General features: G+C 39.2%; 1 protein-coding gene across 2 annotated transcripts in view; it reads right to left on the bottom strand.

The window, feature by feature from the left end:
- Positions 1–17,486, bottom strand: part of LOC143649600 (uncharacterized) — an 84,373-nt gene that overhangs the window by 48,004 nt on the left and 18,883 nt on the right. The gene's annotated exons all lie outside the window — the stretch shown is intronic.

Genomic DNA, 17,486 nt, shown 5'->3' with positions numbered 1-17,486 from the left:
CCACCTCTCTGTTGATGTACTTTTCTCATTGCTGCTTCAGCGAGGGCTCATTCTACAGCCAGCAGACATGTTCTGGACCATTGTCCCCTAAGTGAAGCCACAGGGGTTTGCTCTGTAGTGCAACTGTAGCTAAAGTGTGGTATCCTGTTTCTGGGAGGCTGGGGCACGTGTGGAGAACCTTTGACCAGAGACTGGTCCATGAGTGGTCATGAGCCCAGTAATGAGTGTAGGTCCATGTGGGTGCATGAGGATGGCACCCAGGTGGGGACCCGGGTCATGGGCCCCACTCAGAGGTAAACTCTGCTTTGCCGCACCCTTATGGGCAGATGGCTAGTCGCATGTCTCCACCATTTGGAACTGCTTTCTAAGAAGCCTATAACTCATGAAAATTCATTATTAAATAAAGGTACCTTGTTCTTATTAAGAAAAATACCTTACCTAATTTCTTCTTTGTAAACATGATTTTAAGGGAGCAAATGTCATATAGACACAAGCTTGGAAGTGCTTTTGAAGATGGCTATGAATCATGAAAATTCATTACTTAATAAATGCACCTTGTTTTTTATTTAAGAATACCTTGCATTAAAAGCTTGTGTCTAAATGTCATTTGCACCCTCAAAATCATATTTACAAAGAAGAAATTATATTGCATTAGATCAACACTCCAAATCTTGTCACTCCCCTACTCAAAACTCCCTCTTAAGTATTAATGTAGGTCCATATTTATATAAACCTGATTTTTTTTAGGCATACTCTCCTTCAAAATTCAAGACCCTTGATAACTGTACATATTTTATTTGTATCAGCCCTTATTTAGTTCAACCAATCGCCTCTCTTTACCTTATAAAGTAAAAGGTGCTGTACAGCTAGAACTCTATAAATTCTCCCTTCTGTCTAGCCCTTGAATCCTGATGATCTGGAACAATTATCCTAACCAGACACTTTCACAACATTCCCTGCCTGCCCACAGGAAAAAATAACCCATCCAGACTGAAACTTGCTCTGGCCAGCTGCTTGAATTTCCTTCAAACTAGCAATCTTCAAACCTGGATATGACAAAACTTTCCAATAGGTATATTTAAGGGCATTCGTTTTTAGTTATTAATTTTGGATTGTTGTCTGGGTTCTCCTTTCTCACCTTCCATTTCACAGCTGACCTACTTCCATTCTTCACCCACCTGGAATCTTAACATGGTGCATTACCCTGGAGTAGAAAACAATTTTAGGTCACCAAACAATGGGGCAATTAAAAATATTGGCAAGGTCTGAAGGGAGTAATTACTTTAAGGACTGCATAACCTCCTCTAACAAATCAGGTGGATACTAATTCTTTCCTTTCAACAAAAAGGAATGCCTAATCAATCTGTGAACCAGTAGGTAATTTTAAATGTTTGGTTGATAAATCTTCATACTAATTTTTGGTATATGACAAAGGCAAATAATTTAGTAACATTGATATAGCAAAACCCCTTCCATTCTCATTAACCTATGTATATGAACATAGTTTATCAGTTTTTACATTTATAATGATGTAAGGCCACTTCTATTTGTCTACCCATGTGTATCAACTATTTATATCTCCATGACAAGTTACCACAAATTTAGTGGCTTAAACGACACACATTTATTATGTCACAGTTTTTGTAGTTCAGGAGTCTAGGCGCAGCTTAAATGAGTCCTCTGCTTACAGTCTCATAAAGCTGCAATCAGATGTCTCTGAGTAGTGGGTTCTCATCTGGAGACTTGATTAGGAAAGAATCTGTTTCCAAACTCCCTTAGTTTGTGGGCAAAATTGATTTGCTGTGGCTGCAGAAATCATGGCAGCTTGTTTCTTCATAGTCAGCAAGGAAGAGAGAGAGGCTGTTACCACCAGTTTCTCACCTCTAGATCCTTTTGTAAAGGTCTCACCTGATTAGGTCAGGCCCATGTAGGATAATCTCCCTTTTGATTAACTTAGAATTGACTATTTAAGGAACTTAATCACAATTCCAAAGCTTTCTTCACCTTGGCCATATAGTGTAGCATAATCATGAGAGTGGCATTACATCACCTTTGCCATATTCTATTGATTAGAAGCAAGTTACAGCTGCCATGGACACTCAAAGGGAGGGAATTACATGAAGGTATGGATAGTAGGGTGGGAATTGTGAGGGACATCTTAGAATTCTGCCTACCACACAAGAGAAATGGAAACATATATGTCCACACCAAGACTTGTACACAATGTTCATAGCAGCCTTATCATAATCACCCCAAACTGGAAACAAAACAAAATCTTTCAACTGGTGAATGGATAAACAAATGTGGTATGTTCATACAATGGAATATTATTTAGCAATAAAAAGGAACAAACTACTGAAACATGCTACAACATGGAGGGACCTCAAAAAATATTATGGTAAATAAAAGAAGACAGACTCAAAGAGCTACATATTGTGTGATTCCATTTAAATCCATCTATTCATTCATGTTAAATGTCCAGAAAAGGCAACTACCGTAAAAGAAATCAGATTAGTAGTTGCCTAGGTCTGGCCATGAAAATAGGGATTAACTACAAACCAGCATGAGGAAATGATGGAATATTACAAAAACAGATTGTGGTGATGTTTGCAAAGTTACATAAGTTTACTAAAAATCACTGACTTGTATATTTGAAATGGGTGAATGAGATGCTATGTAAATTATACTTTAATAAAGCAGTTCAAATAATAAGGCCAGGATCTGTATTATCGTCTCCACTATTTAAAATTATTCAGAAGTGCTAGCTAGTACATTTAGAGAAGGAAAAATAATATACATGACAATTAAAATATAAAAACATATTACGTTAGGATAAAATTCTGTGATGAAAATCAAGTTCATTGACCAAAAGGAATATATAAAGCTTTCTTACTTTTGTGGATGAGCTCATTTATGCATTAAATGGATGATAAATATCAAATCACTATGATATTTTGATTCCATTGGATATGTTTAAAAGAAGGATTGCATTCTATTATTTTAAAATTTTAGAATTTACAGTACAGCAGGAATCATGTGCTTTGTATCTATTTAAACTCAAACCGATAAGTTTGATATACCAACCTAAAATGTGAAAGATAGCACACACTAAGAGAAATATTTTTCAAGCAAAAATATCTGAAGGCCGCCTCTCTACAGTAGTATTTGGAAGTCTTTGGTCCTTCAGTAGATATTCCCAGCCTGCATAAAGACTACCAAAAGTGTGTGTTAGCATAGTGAAAAACATTCAACCCTATAGGCAAGGGTGGACCAGTTAAAAATATTTGCCGAGAAATTTGTATTGGGGCCCTTGGTTCCCTTCTGGACCCTGGGACCCAGTAAACCAGTACTGGCTCACTTTATTTCCACCTTCCTTCCCCCATACCCCTTCTCTGTTGGCCCTACTGTGTTGTGAGAGCCCAATGGTGGGAAAATGATTGCTCTCTGGGTCTCTGGAGAGAAGGTGCAGACATTACAAGGGTCCTAAGGTAGCATGAATTTGTCATGTTTGTTAACCAGCAGAAAAGGTCAAGCGGCTGAAGCCCTAGAGAGTGGGGACAAGAGTAGAATGAGTTGGAGTCAGCAAGACAGACAGGGGCCAGCTCACAGGGGCCAGTCACATAGGACATTGGAGGCCATGGAAAGGAGACTGGATTGTATTCTAAGTGGAATGGAAACCCACTAGAGAGTTTTCAGTTTGAGGATTTTATAATCCTATGTACATATGGATCTATTTAAATATACATTTAGTAATAATAAATATGCATATGATTCAAATATAAGTTGGTGCTATGTGGGGAGCAGCCGTTGGAACAACAATGGAATTAAGGAGACAAGATAGGAAGTCATTGAAATTATCCAGCCAAGAGAAGGTGGGCTAGGATCAGAGCAGTTGAAATAGGAAACTGAGGGCTTATTTTGGATGTATTGCGGGAAGTGGAAATAATAGGACGTCCTCTTGTTTCATATGTTGCTGCAAGTGAGATTTTGGGTTAAGCCACTAGTTGGAGGGTGGTGTCAATTACTGCGAATAGAAACTGGGGGAAGAAAAATAGTACAGGTTCTGTGGATCAGGGCGAGGGAGTGGGATTGGAGTCAATCATTTTATTTTGTCTACGTATTAGACATCTAAGAAGAGAGATATTTAACTACAATGTGTTAGCATAGATGTTTTTGTTGTTACTGTTGCTCTCGGTATTTTCAAGGTATTTCTAAATACTTTGGAGAGGAAAAAGTCCTGGGTCACTCTAACAAGGCAGAAAGCAAGTCAGGGCTACTGAATTGAATTAAGTGCACAGCAATCCAGTTAGAATCCAGATTCCAGAGTGAAAAGGAAATTTAGACCTTGATTCCACAGGTTCTTCTAGGACTGACAATGAGTTTACATAAATATTCATGCAGAGGCCAATCTCCACTTTCCACATGTCCATATGTTTGCTGTTGATGCTAGAGAAATATTCCCAGTTGTTGGGGATTTTGGAATAGATAGAAGGCAACAGAAATGAACGAGATTAAATGGCCATTAAATTGCCATGGGAGAGCAACAAGGAGGTAGATGGAGTTTGGAGTCCATCCTGCTGACCTTTATCCCCTTTCCAACAGTGGGATGAGGTCATCTACTTTGCCTAAATATTAGACCTGATTGGGTTCTGGAGGCATTGCTTATGAAGACCAGGCCTCTTTTTCATCTCCCTTTTGAAATAAATGCATTTTGCTAAAAGAAGTTCAGCACTGATCACAAGAGAGGCAGGAAGATACATTAGACTAGAAATCTGAAATGCAGAAGTATGGCCCTACCTCCGTGGTTAACTAGCTTTGGACAACTCACTTGCATCTCTGGACCCTAGCTTCCTTACCCGAAGGGGAGGTATTAGGCTAAATATGTCCTAAGGCCCCTTCCTGTTTCAACAGCCTATGAACCTATCACTAAGAGCATTAAAGAGTCTGTTGCGGTTGGACAAGTATGAAAGGAGCTAAGAGCTAGTATCAGAGAAGATTTTCTTACAGGTCTCTTCTGACTCTGACATTGTGAGGTCTCAGCAAGAACAGTGGCTTCATCTGTCTAGGAAACATTATTTATCACCAGGTGAAAGATACCATTATTTTTCTCATTTGTCTCCAAGCAGGAATTGGTCTGACTGTCTTGCTTATACTTCTTGATTGAGCCATAAAGGATTCTTAGGGGCTCTCCTTTTTGTTGACATAAAATGGCATTCTTGAGGGTAACCCCCAGCCAGTTTACAATGCATATGTGCTCTTCTGTCAGGTCTTCTTGTAAAGGAGGGTTGATCCTGAGATAGTCTCATTTTAGTGTCTCCATCTGAAAAGCAAGGAAGAGAAATCAGAGTGATTTAAAAAAGATTGACTCTGGAGACAAAAACAATGAAAAGGCAAGTCATGAGAAAAGTTAACCTACAAACCCAGGCCAAAGATGTAAGAAAAAACCTTTAGGTTTGGCATGGCCAATGAGTATTTGGAATGGAGACTATGAAGGAGCCTGAATTAGGACTGACAATAGTGACAATTCCTGCTCTGCAGAAGCAGGAGGTGGGGAGGGAAGAGTTTGCTTTAGAACCAGTGAAAGTTCATTGTAAGATCTGTTGCAGTGTTATTTCATACTTATTTCTGGTAAAAGGGAACTATTTGATCCAGGGAGACTGCATCAAAATACCTGTATTATAATGATCCAATGTTCACTTCCCCTTGGCAGCAGTTGCAAACACCTTTTCTTATCTACCTGCTCACTCCCTGAGTTCAGCAATTTTCATTACATTTTCTAAGAGCTGTAGGTAGCTTATGCATGGTTATCAAAAGAATTGGAAGAAAAGTACCATTATTGTATATAACAAACGAGATAATCCCACAGCTTCATGCAACGGTAGGCACAATTTATCTTTCACTAATTTTCTCAAAGTTCACAAAGTCTGGTAAACATTAACAACGACTGCAGGTATTCATTTAGATACTTCTGAGTTACTATACTCTGTGGTGGATGAAGCAAAATGTTGGAGAAAAAAATTTCCTTGATTCATTACCTTCACTCTTTTGCTAGTCACAATTTTAGATTTTCAGAATTAAAGATACATTCTATTGTTTGGGGAAAACACAAGACATGATTCTCCAAGGGAGTTTCTAAGTATCACAATTTTAGCTGAGACTGCATCACTCAAAAAACTTTGGCTCTTCCATAATTCATTCATCCATCCATCCATCCATCCATTTATCCATCCATCCATCCATCCATCCATCCATCCATCCATCCATCCATCCATCCATTCAAAGTCAACAAACCATTTGAGTACTGGATTATGCTGCTTTCCCAGAAGACTTCCCATTGATGGTGAAGCAGAGACAGTTCAGGACACTTCACAAGAGTCACACCAGGCCCCAGAAGGGTGAGAAAAGAGGAAAATGAGCCACATGGAAAAAATGAGTCCTTGGGCTCCCTCCTCAGAATCTTGGTGAGGACACATGTACAGGAGAAATACACTCTATGGACAACAATCTAATCTGTCCAAGAGGTAAAAGGAGGGGGTGTGCATGTATGTGTGTGGAGGTGGGGTGAGCAGGGGAAGGGTTTTTGTTCAGCTGCAACGGAACACTTGGTCATGGTGTATCCCAGCAGGCGCAGTAATACGTGCCTGCATCCTCCTCAGTAACTCCGTGTATTCTGAGGCTCGCAGCAATACCACTCTGCTGTTTTCTGGCTTCAAATTTTTCCTCATCAACACCTTTTTCGTGGACAATATTTTCATCTGAGGAAATATACAGAATCCGTTCCAGAGCCTGGCCTGGCTTCTGCCGGTACCAGTGTATATGTACACCTTTCTTTTTGACATTTGTTGTCACTTGACATTCAAGAAAAGCTGTATTTCCTCTTCTCTTGGTGATGGATGTCACCAGTTGCGTTATTAGGATGTCGCCCCTTGCATCTGGAAGAGAAACAAAAGCAAAATTAGTGAAATGTTGAAGTGTGTTTAAATGAGTATGCCTTCGTTCTGTATTCATAAAAAAGCTGGAAGTCTGAAGATGATATTTTCATCCTGAAGAACTCCAGGTAATGGTGAAGTTTGAATGGCCAAGTGGTTTTCTTCCACCAGAAAGTGTTGGGCATTGGCTGTTGCTTTCTATGGCCTCAGTTGGAATGCATAAGATATTTCTTGGGTTGAGTTAACTCACAAGTCCAAAGAGAAGTCACGGCAATGGCCTGGAGCAGGAGCAGCATTCTGCTTGCGTTTGTCACAGAGGTGACTGAATAGGGAAGGCGTGAGCTCAGAGCAAATCTGAGGATGGGATATGGTTAGAGGAAGTGATGCTCTGAGCACACAGCTTAAACTCGTAGCTTGCAGGAAAAAGAATCCAGGCATGGTATTTCACCAAAACAGGCAGAACAGGTGTACTTCCTTTGCCAGAGCATTTCCCTTCATTCCTATGTGATTCTTACCCTCTGAGGGTATTAAAGACATCACTTTCACATTAAAGGACTTGGTCCTTCATTGATGGGGGTGAGGGAGGAAGAGAGAAAGAAAGCGAGAGAGAGAAAAACCTTCAAAGCTACGTTTGATGTGCCTCAACAGTGACTTTGATTTTCGTCACAACACTGTATCAGACTATTGCCAACAGACTGAGTAGAGAGGTTACTTCACAATTTAGATAATCTAGCCAAAGGAAACCATTCCAATTCTCTTATTTTTTAATGTTATCATAAAATAGAAACCTTAGAGGTACTGTGCCTTTGATGTGCCAAAATATACCCTAAAACAAAAAGCATTGCCTGGGAACCATTGTTATTTCCTGTTATAAAATAAATGACTATTCAATGCAAATCATAAAGAAACAAACCAAAGAGAAAACAATCACTTTTTGTCCCATGATGGAGCAACAATTACTGTCAATTAATAGTTTGGTGTCTTCCCCTCCAGACTAGTTTTTGTTTATTCTTCTAATCTGTTCCATAGACATATGATAATATTATTCCATTTTCTACTCATTCCTTGGTACTTTTAACATAACTTGCTAAACATTTTTTTCTTACTCTATAATTACTTCCTAGCAGTGTTCTGATTCTTAGCAAGACTCCCTGGCCATGAGATCACTAGGGTTCCACTTATTTTATTCATTTTTATATGGCCAGTGCCACAAAATGCAAGAGCAGAACAAGAAATTAATTACTTAATGCACCACTTATTTTTGAACCCCTATTATAAGCTAGTCATTAAGTTTAGTGCAGTGTATAGAGAGATGGGTAAAATCGATGTTGTCACATGTTCATGAAGCCTCAGTACCAGCGGGAAGGTAGATTACGAGACACACGAGCTCACTAATATATATACATTCATGTTTGAGATGTGCTTTGTAGGGAAAGCACAAGGGTCCATGAAAGAAACTAACAGGAGAAGTAATTTGGTTTGGGGAACTCAGAGATAGCCTTGGAGGAAGTGACTTTCAAGACAAACATTTGAAACAGAGAAAAGAATGTAGGAAAACTTGATGTGGCAAAAAAAGAGTGGCAGATATGAGAAATGTACAAATGGCTAGTGAGGGTGGGGAGAGAGGCCTTAGGTGAAGGGGGAGAAGCAGATGGGGGTTAGATGATGCCACCCACTCTTACAAGCCACATGCTGGGGATAAGATCTGATTTCAGTCATAGACAAAGACAACTCTGACCCAAGAGAGAAAATGGTGAAGGGGACAAAACTACATGAGTGTTGGCTAGAGTTCTTAGGCCCTGTGTGTGTTGAGAGAATTGATGAGGACAAAGGATGGCTTCAAGTTCCAGTACTGGAGATGGGGTGGATGTGGGAGAAGATGACAGGTGAGTTCCACCATGGTGGGGAGAAGTTCCTTCAAGCCCATGAGACTCTGGGGTGGGGGGTAGGGGGACAGATGCTTGGTTTTGGCAGGTTTTACATTTGATAAGGTTCCTTCTGTCCCTCCCCCACTTTCCTGACTCAGTGTCTTCACACACTGCTCCCTCCCTCTGAAATGGTGTTGCGGTAGATATCTAAATGACTCACGAATGACTGGCAGCCTCAATTTACGCAGCTTTCTGTTCAAGTGCCACCTCCATAGAGACCAGCTCTGACCAGCCCATCTAAAATCCCATTCCCCATCACTCTATGCCACCCAAACTGCTGCATTTTTCACTCAGCAGTTCTCACAACCTAATATATTTCCTAGTTTATAGGTGTCTCACCCACCGAAAAATACATTTTTTTTTCCCAGTTCTTTATCTCTGGCACCTAAAACCATAAAGACACTTAAAAGGAACACCCCCCCCAAAAGAAATCCACAGTTTTTGTAAATGGATAAATGAAAGAATAGTGAAAACAGATGCTGATTATTATTTTATGTTTATTTTTTAGCTTTTTTTTTTCGCCTGGGTAGGCACCGGGAATCAAACCTGGGTCTCTGGCATAGCATGCTAGAACTCTGCCTGCTGAACCACCGTGGCCCACCCTTAGCTTCTTTTTTATATTGTAAAAATCATTACTAGGTTTGTATTAAAGTTACAGTTTAATTTAAGAAGACTATATATTGTTACATCATTGATATGCATTCATTCATTTATTTATTCATTCAAAAATAGGTATGTAACAACTATTTTTTGCTGGGCTCAATTATACATAAAGAGCAAAACAAAGTCCCTGTACCCATAGAGCTTAAAATAGAATTTATTTTAATTTTTTAAGCTTTTTCAGTTGCACAGATAGTTTTATGATTCTCTTCTTATAGATACTGAATATTTATTTTCCTGAATACTCTTCTTGCTAATTTCATGCTTAGACATTTTAAGTACTGGTTATCAATGAGATCAGGATTTTAAAATGTATTGTCTTTAACTTTCGGTTGTGCTTACAAGCTCTATTCACTAACTGATTGTTTGAGTATATCTTTTATTTGACCATAATAAAATACTCTTTCCTTAGATTTCATAGGCTTTGAGTTAAAATTCAGTTCATTTCCTTGGACTCCGTAATAACTGTATTGATGCCTTTCTTTCTAACATTTAAACCTCTTGTTTGGTTTCCTTGTCAGAATGCATTGACTGGCACTTGTATTAGAATTAGAATGGCAGCCCCTGTATTGGGCATTCTTGGTTTTTCTCTGACATAATGGAAATGCCCCTAGGGCAGCAATTCCCAGAGTGTGCTCTGTGGACCCCATGAGAGACTAGTGAATGTTCCATGGCAGAAAAAATTCCTAGGTCAAATAAGGTTGAGAATCCACATGATTGTCTTTACTACTGGATTTCTTTCTCATGTCCTTTCATATGCCAACATGTACTCTGATGCTCCAAGAGGAAGTGACATTCTCTGATCTTTACTATTTGATTGTGGAATCCTTGTGGCACAAGCTAGTGTGGCTTAGGGTGTGCTTTGAGAAATGCTTTCTCTTTCAGTATTCATTCATTCAACAAATACATGTTATGTGATTTCTTCATGCCCATTGTTTAACTTTTCATGGTGAATAGGACAAACATTACCCTCTTGGGACTTTCAATTTGATGGGGAAAAATTAGCAACCTAATTATTATCCACATGAGTATATCATTAAAATGTGTGAGAATGAGAATTAACCTTTACTGAGGGGGTATTATGTGCTGGCATTGTGCAGGATGCTTTATGTATATTAATCCAATGAGGTAGGTACTCCTTATAAATAAGAGATTGAAATCTACTTCATCTTGGGACAGTATTTACTAAAAATGTCTTTGTTAAATATGATAAATTATTCTTGGTGCCTGGCCATGGCAAAAAAATTAAATAAAAAAATAAACATGATCAATTAATACTGTTCTCATTTTAAAACTGTATACTAAGTTTCCTTTCTTTAGTTATCACTGTTAGGTTTTAGTTTATCCTACTTTGTGAAATACAGTGGAGAAATTTTAACCATTTTTTTTTATGCTCTGGAACATTTCAATTAACATTGAAACCAGATATTACCCTGAAGCCTTAACGAAATTGCCAATTAGATCAACACAGTAGTTAGAGAGATAAATCGGGTTAAGTGTCTCGTGATCCCATATTTCACACTATGGATATAAGCACAAAGAACAGAGTGGAAGCATGAACACTGAAATGTTAACGCTGGTTATGTCTGGGTTTTGATATTTAGGCTGCTTTTGTTCTTCTTTTTGATAGTCTCTATTTTCGAATCCGTATATGATGCACCCAAATTTCTTCTACGGTATACATGTAGTTGTATGTCTTATTCTTTTTAATGCTGTATGATGGGGATCTCATTTCATTCTTTTTCCATGTGAATATCCCTGTTACTGCAGCAGGATTTGCTGAATTTTTTGTTTGTTTGTTTGGTTAGTCGGTTTGGAAGTGCATGGTCAGGAATTGAACCCAGATCTCCCGTGTGGCAGGCAAGAATTCTACCACAGAACTACCCTTGTACCCCCAGTTATATGTCTTTTTTAATAGACCACAAAGCAAGGACCTAAAGGCAATGTGCCACAAATGTGATTCAGAAAAGCTTTGCTAATACTGGTCCTTAAATTACATAACCTCTGATCATTGCAAATTCTTATGTTTATATATAAGAAGAAATTTCCTTCGGTTACCTCAACTGCCTGACACACAAGATTATTTCTGCATCCTACCGTCTTCTTTGGTCCTGATCTCAGAGCTACTTGAAGAGTCTGTCTTGTGAATTGCAATGGTTGAAAATTCAGTTCTTTAGGCAGAGATATTCTACCTCGACAGCACTATATTGCATGCTACTTTGTCTTCTAGAAGTACATGCAATGGGGCAACTGAGAGAGGATCAACATTTTGTGACTTCTGATACAGACTACTAATACTCTTTATTCTGGCCTGTGGCTTTACAGGAAGAATACTTTACTGTTTTCTGGGCTGTCGTGGACCCCCACCTCCACCCCACCCCAGGACTCTAAATTTTTTCCTGCCGTGTCCACTTATGAAATGGGTTCTTTCCTGTAATGGAAACTCCCAGTTCCCAATGCACACTTTGGAATGAAAAAGGCTCTGAGGAAAAATAGTTGATGTTATATAATAAAGTAATGAGTTAAGGGGGTAATTTATATTTGCTACCTGACATTCTTGGTAATGTCTGCATACAGCCACTAGAATTGCTTAGAAAAGCACTGAAAGTGCTACAGAGAAGCCAGGTCTGGGTGGATGAGCTCGCTGGGGCAAATTCACGTTGGGTAGGATGTGCCCTCACTTTGAGGCCCAGGAAACAGCATGGCAGGTCAATTCAACTTCTTCGTCTATGCTATCTGCAGCTCGTATATTTTTGTTTCACATTTCTTCGATCCCAGAGATTGCTGTTTGACCAAAAGTAAAACAAAGAATAGCAGATAATATACCCCCATTGACTAAACAAATTAAACCAAGGGAAACTTTCATTCTTGATGACAGATTCTGTTGTATCATTTTAAAAAGTAATAATCTTTCGCTACAGAAGGAGTACATGTACTTTTAGAAAATACAAACAAGCAAAAAATTAAAAAATCAAGTGTTCTGTTCAGCAACAGGGTCGCCAATAAGCAATACCTGGTGACTGAACTAGTTTCCATCCAGTAGAGAAAGTTTATCAGAATGGGCAGCATACCAACCTAATCAGTGTATATCTGCTCCCCTCTTTGAAAGACCCCCTATATAAAATGGAAACATAATATCAGCCAATTAGAATTTTTCCTCACTTTGCTTCTCTGTTTGCCCTATATGAGCTTCCCATTTCTACCCCTTCAGGGGCACTCCTTTCCACTTCCTAAATAGGTTGCTGCCCAATGCATTAATGGCTCAATAATACACATACAGACACACACACACAGACACACATATGCACACTTATATATATCTCCCAAGTACTGTACTTTACACTGATAAGATTATACTGTGTATACTGTTTTGAAATATGCTGTTTTCAGTCAGTGATATTCAGCTTTCCATTCTGTTAAATTTTCAACTCATCTAATATCAAATATCCTCAATTGTTTTTAAAAAAAATGCCCCAATTTATTGTGGCCAGTTATTTTGGTCCTTAGGCCTTTTTTTTTTTCTTTTTGCATGGGCAGGTACCAGGAATGGAATCTGGGTCTCTGGCATGACAGGTGAGAACTCTGCCAGCTGAGCCACCGTGGCCCGCCCCTTAGGCCTTTTTTACTCCTACAAGGTTTTTTGTTTTTTTTTAAATCAAATTTTTCCTGTCTTTTTAAAAAGATATTTTTATTGATAAATCTTAACACACAAACATTCCATACATATAATCAGTGGCTCACAATATCATCACATAGTTGTATGTTCATCACCGTGATAATTTTTAGAACATTTGTATCACTCCAGAAAAAGAAATAAAAAGAAAAAAGAAAAAAACCCATGCCTACATTACCCCTTAGCTCTCTCTCTCACTGATCACTAGTATTTCCATCTATCCAATTTATTTTAACCTTTCCCCCTCTATTATATATCTATTTTTTATCCATTTTTTATTCATTTGTCCATATCCTAGATAAAAGGAGCATCATACACAAGGTTTTCACAATCACACAGTCACACTGTAAAACTATAACGTTCTACAATCATCTTCAAGAATCAAGGCTACTGGATTGTAATTAAATATTACTGAGGGTAATCTCCTAAGAAAACTTGTATTATGTTCACACTTTATAACCTCAAAAATCGAGTCATGGGTATTTTTTTACTGTCCAGAGATCACCTGTGTGTTTAAATGGCTCAGTTATGTGGAGAATATCACTGAGTGCCAAGAAACATATGCTGACCATATTGCATACTTTATATAATTATCACAACACACTTGCAATGTAATTTTCATTTTTTTTCTTTAATATGAATGATAATTTGAGGCTTAGAGAGTTTAAATAGCTTCTTAGACCCAAAATACCTTGCTTCTGTATCATGCCACCCTGAAGAAATTTTGTTGATTTTCTCCTTACATAAACAGTGGGACATTGCTTCTTCTAAAGTGTCAACATTATATAAGTTTTCTTAGTCAGTAGTTGAAGGCGAAGTGTGGGAGGTGGAAACCAACCCTAAGAACCCATCTGTGATGGTTAAACTTCTGCATCAACTTGACTAGGCCACAAGTGATAATCTAGATGCTGTTGAGGAAGTATTTGGTAGATGAGGTTAACATTTACCGTCAGTTGACTCCAAGTAAAGGAGATTACCCTCAGTGATATGGGTGGGCCTCATCCAATCATTTGAAGGCCTTAGGAGCAAAAACAAATCTTTCAAAGAAAAAGAAATTCTGCATCCAGATGCAGCATACAATGCTGTGGGACCTTCCAGTCTGGGGTCTTCCCTATAGTTTTCATATTCGGCAACTGTTTAGCAAACTTTGCTAAAGTTGCTAAAATGCAATATACCAGAAATGGTCTGGCCTTTACAATGGGGATTTATTAGCTTGTAAGTTCACAGTTTAGAGGCTGTGAAAACGTCCAAACCAAGGCATCAACAGGACAATACCTCCTTCCTGAAGAAAGGCTGCCTTCCCATGGAAGGCACATGGTGGCATATGCTGGTCCTTCTCTCCTGGGGTCTGTTGCTTTCAGCTTCTGGCTGTTCCATCTATGGTGTTCTTTCTGAGCTCCTGTGTTTCTTCCTTTTAGCCTCTCTCTCTTAGCTTCTCTGTCTTTTTCTCTATTTCATACACTTATAAAGTGCTCCTTTAAGAGGATTAAGACCCACCTAGAGTATGTCTCAAATGAACCTAACTGAGAGGTCCCACTTACAACAGGTTTACCCCCACAGGAAAAGATTAGTTCCAAAAACATGGTATTTTCAGAGGTACTTAGCTTCAAGCCATCATACTCCACTCTCTGGACCCCCAAAAGATATTTTGCATTTATGTATACAAAATACATTTGTTCCATCACATTATTCCAAAGGCTTAAATCATTTCAGCAACAACATTAAGTACAAAGTCTCATCAAAATCAGTTATATATGTGGTCTGTTGGCACATAATGTCCCTTCACCTTTGACCTGTGAAACGTAGGACAAGTTATCTGTTTCCAATATACAAAGAAGGGATAGTAACAGAGTAAACATTCCCACTGCCATAGGGAGATATTGGAAGGTAAACATGTCAACAGTCCCAAACTGTTCCAAAACCATCCATTAGATATCAAGGTCTATGAATCATGTAGAGGGACATTTTGTCCTCTGGACTTGATGGACCAGCAGCCCTATACTTTCCAGGGGTTTATGCAGTAGCTCTGCTCTCTCCAAACACTGGGGTATAGACTCCAGCATCTCAAAGCATGGGGTGATGGCCAGATTCTAGTCCTTACCCTCCTCAATTATCAGGGATAGTGGCTGGACTTTCTGCAATGTCCAGGACACAGGCTCAACCCCTTAGAACAGTGGGGTGGTGCCCAGAATCTCCCCAATCCCTGGGAAATGTATTCCTCCCTCTTTGAAGCCTGGAGCTTCAGCACTCTTCCTGAACAAGGGGGCAGAAGTCATATTATCCTCCATAAGCTCTGGGGCATACTCACCACTTTCATATTCATGCGTGGGTCTTCTCTCTAAGCCTGAGAAGATGTCATTGCTCCAGACTTCAGCTTCCATGGTTTTGCATTTGTAGTCACTTTTCCTTCTGTGCATTTAATCCAGGCTGGCAGTGGTTCTGTTCATACAGATCAAACAAAAACTGTCAGTTTCTCATGTAGTACACAGGGGTCCCAACCATCAGACAGTAGGACTTTCCACGGAACCTTTCTGAATAACTGCCTTTCCAATCCTGACTTGCACTGAAATGGCTGATTGGATCTATGTTTAATTAAATCTTCACACGGGGAACTGTTTTGGGGGGACTCACCTTCTGGAAGCTCAGAATTTTCCAAACTATTGATTTCTAGTTTCTTTATACCCAACAGTTCAGTTCTCAGCTATCCCTTTTCTCTTCTACTTTACTACAAGCTGCAAGGAGAGGCCAGGCTGTCTTTTGCACATTTAGTTTGGAAATATCTGAGGAGCTTGTCATTTTCAACTTCTGCCTTCCATCTGACATCAGAACACAATTTTTCCAAATTCTCTGCCATCTTAAAACAAAGATGACCTTTCTTTCAGTTGTCAATGGCCTATTCGTCATGTCTGTTTAAGGCCTCCTTGGAAGCACCTTTAGAGTCCATATTTCTACCAAAAGTCTCTGCAAAAATACCCAGGCCTTTTCTATCAAGCCCCACACACTTCTTCCAGAATCATTCCCTTGCCCATTTATAAAGCCATTCCAGCATCCTTGGTGTTTGCAATCCTAGCACCCTACTCTTCACACTTCTGGCACCAAAATCCATTTTAGTTTGCTAAGGTTGCTGAAATGTAATATAGAAGAAATGGATTGACTTTTACAATGGGGTTTTCTGGAGAACCCTCACTGGGACACCATCTGAAGAGCTGTTAATGGCATTCTTATTGAGAAGAGTATGGGTTGGCCAGCCCTGAGAATATTCTGCGAGGGTTGTCTGGGCATATCTCACTGGAGGGCTGCCTGACAGGGGCTGTAGCCTTTAGTACAAGGCCCTTGGACATATATAGAGCAGTAACATTATTAGGTAGGAAAATAGAAATATATAACAATTTTAAGTGTGCCATATATACAGTTTAGCTTTATATTGCTATGCAGCTAATTTCATAGTTATCTTTAAAAATCAATAAAATATTGAGCATATTATACATACATATCTTTCAAAATAATAGAAGCTTTTTGTTAAAATGTGTACAATCTCTAAAAGTACCGACAAGAAGTTAAAGCCACATATCCTTCCAGGGATATCGATTCTTTAAACTTCATAGACTTTCCCTCCAGGTTTGTTTCTCTCATTATGTATTAGGGCAGTCCTTTGTTCAACACTCCTGTTGATAATTTTCAGTGAATATTTTCAATTTTATGAGCCATTCCTCATAATACATTGTTTTTAATGGCTACATAGGGGTTTATCATTCTAAAGCCACAAAGACAAGACGTCCCTTTCCCCGCTCTTCATCCCTTAGCATGTCACCAAATTTTCATCCCCATAAATATCCCAGAGGTCCAGTAAAAACTGAGGTGGCTTCATCTCCCAAGAGCTATCCTAGTACAGCTACTGCAGTCCTCCCCTATGCTTTTTTGAGGATGTGGTAGATTCAGTTGTCAGCTTGGCCAGGTGAAGGCACCTAGTTCTGTTGCTGTGGCCATGAGCCAATGGTACGTGAACCTCATCTGTTGCTGATTACATCTGCAGTCGGCTAGGAGGCGTGCCTGCTGCAATGAATGACGTTTGACTTAATTGGCTGGTGCTTAAATGAGAGAGCACAATGTAGCACAGCCCAAGCAGCTCAGCATACCTCATCTCAGCACTCACAGCTCAGCCCAGGCCTTTGGAGATGCAGAAAGAAATCACCCTGGGGAAAGTTGTTGGAACCCAGAGGTCTGGAGAGAAGGCCAACACAGATTGCCCTCCACATAAGAAAGAACCTGAGATGAAAGCTGCCTTTCCTCTGAAGA

This window comes from Tamandua tetradactyla, chromosome 1 (genome assembly GCF_023851605.1).
Source record: "Tamandua tetradactyla isolate mTamTet1 chromosome 1, mTamTet1.pri, whole genome shotgun sequence".
Taxonomy (NCBI): Eukaryota; Metazoa; Chordata; class Mammalia; order Pilosa; family Myrmecophagidae; genus Tamandua; species Tamandua tetradactyla.
Note: the sequence above shows the minus strand (reverse complement) of the source record. Positions and strands in the feature narration are given on the sequence as shown.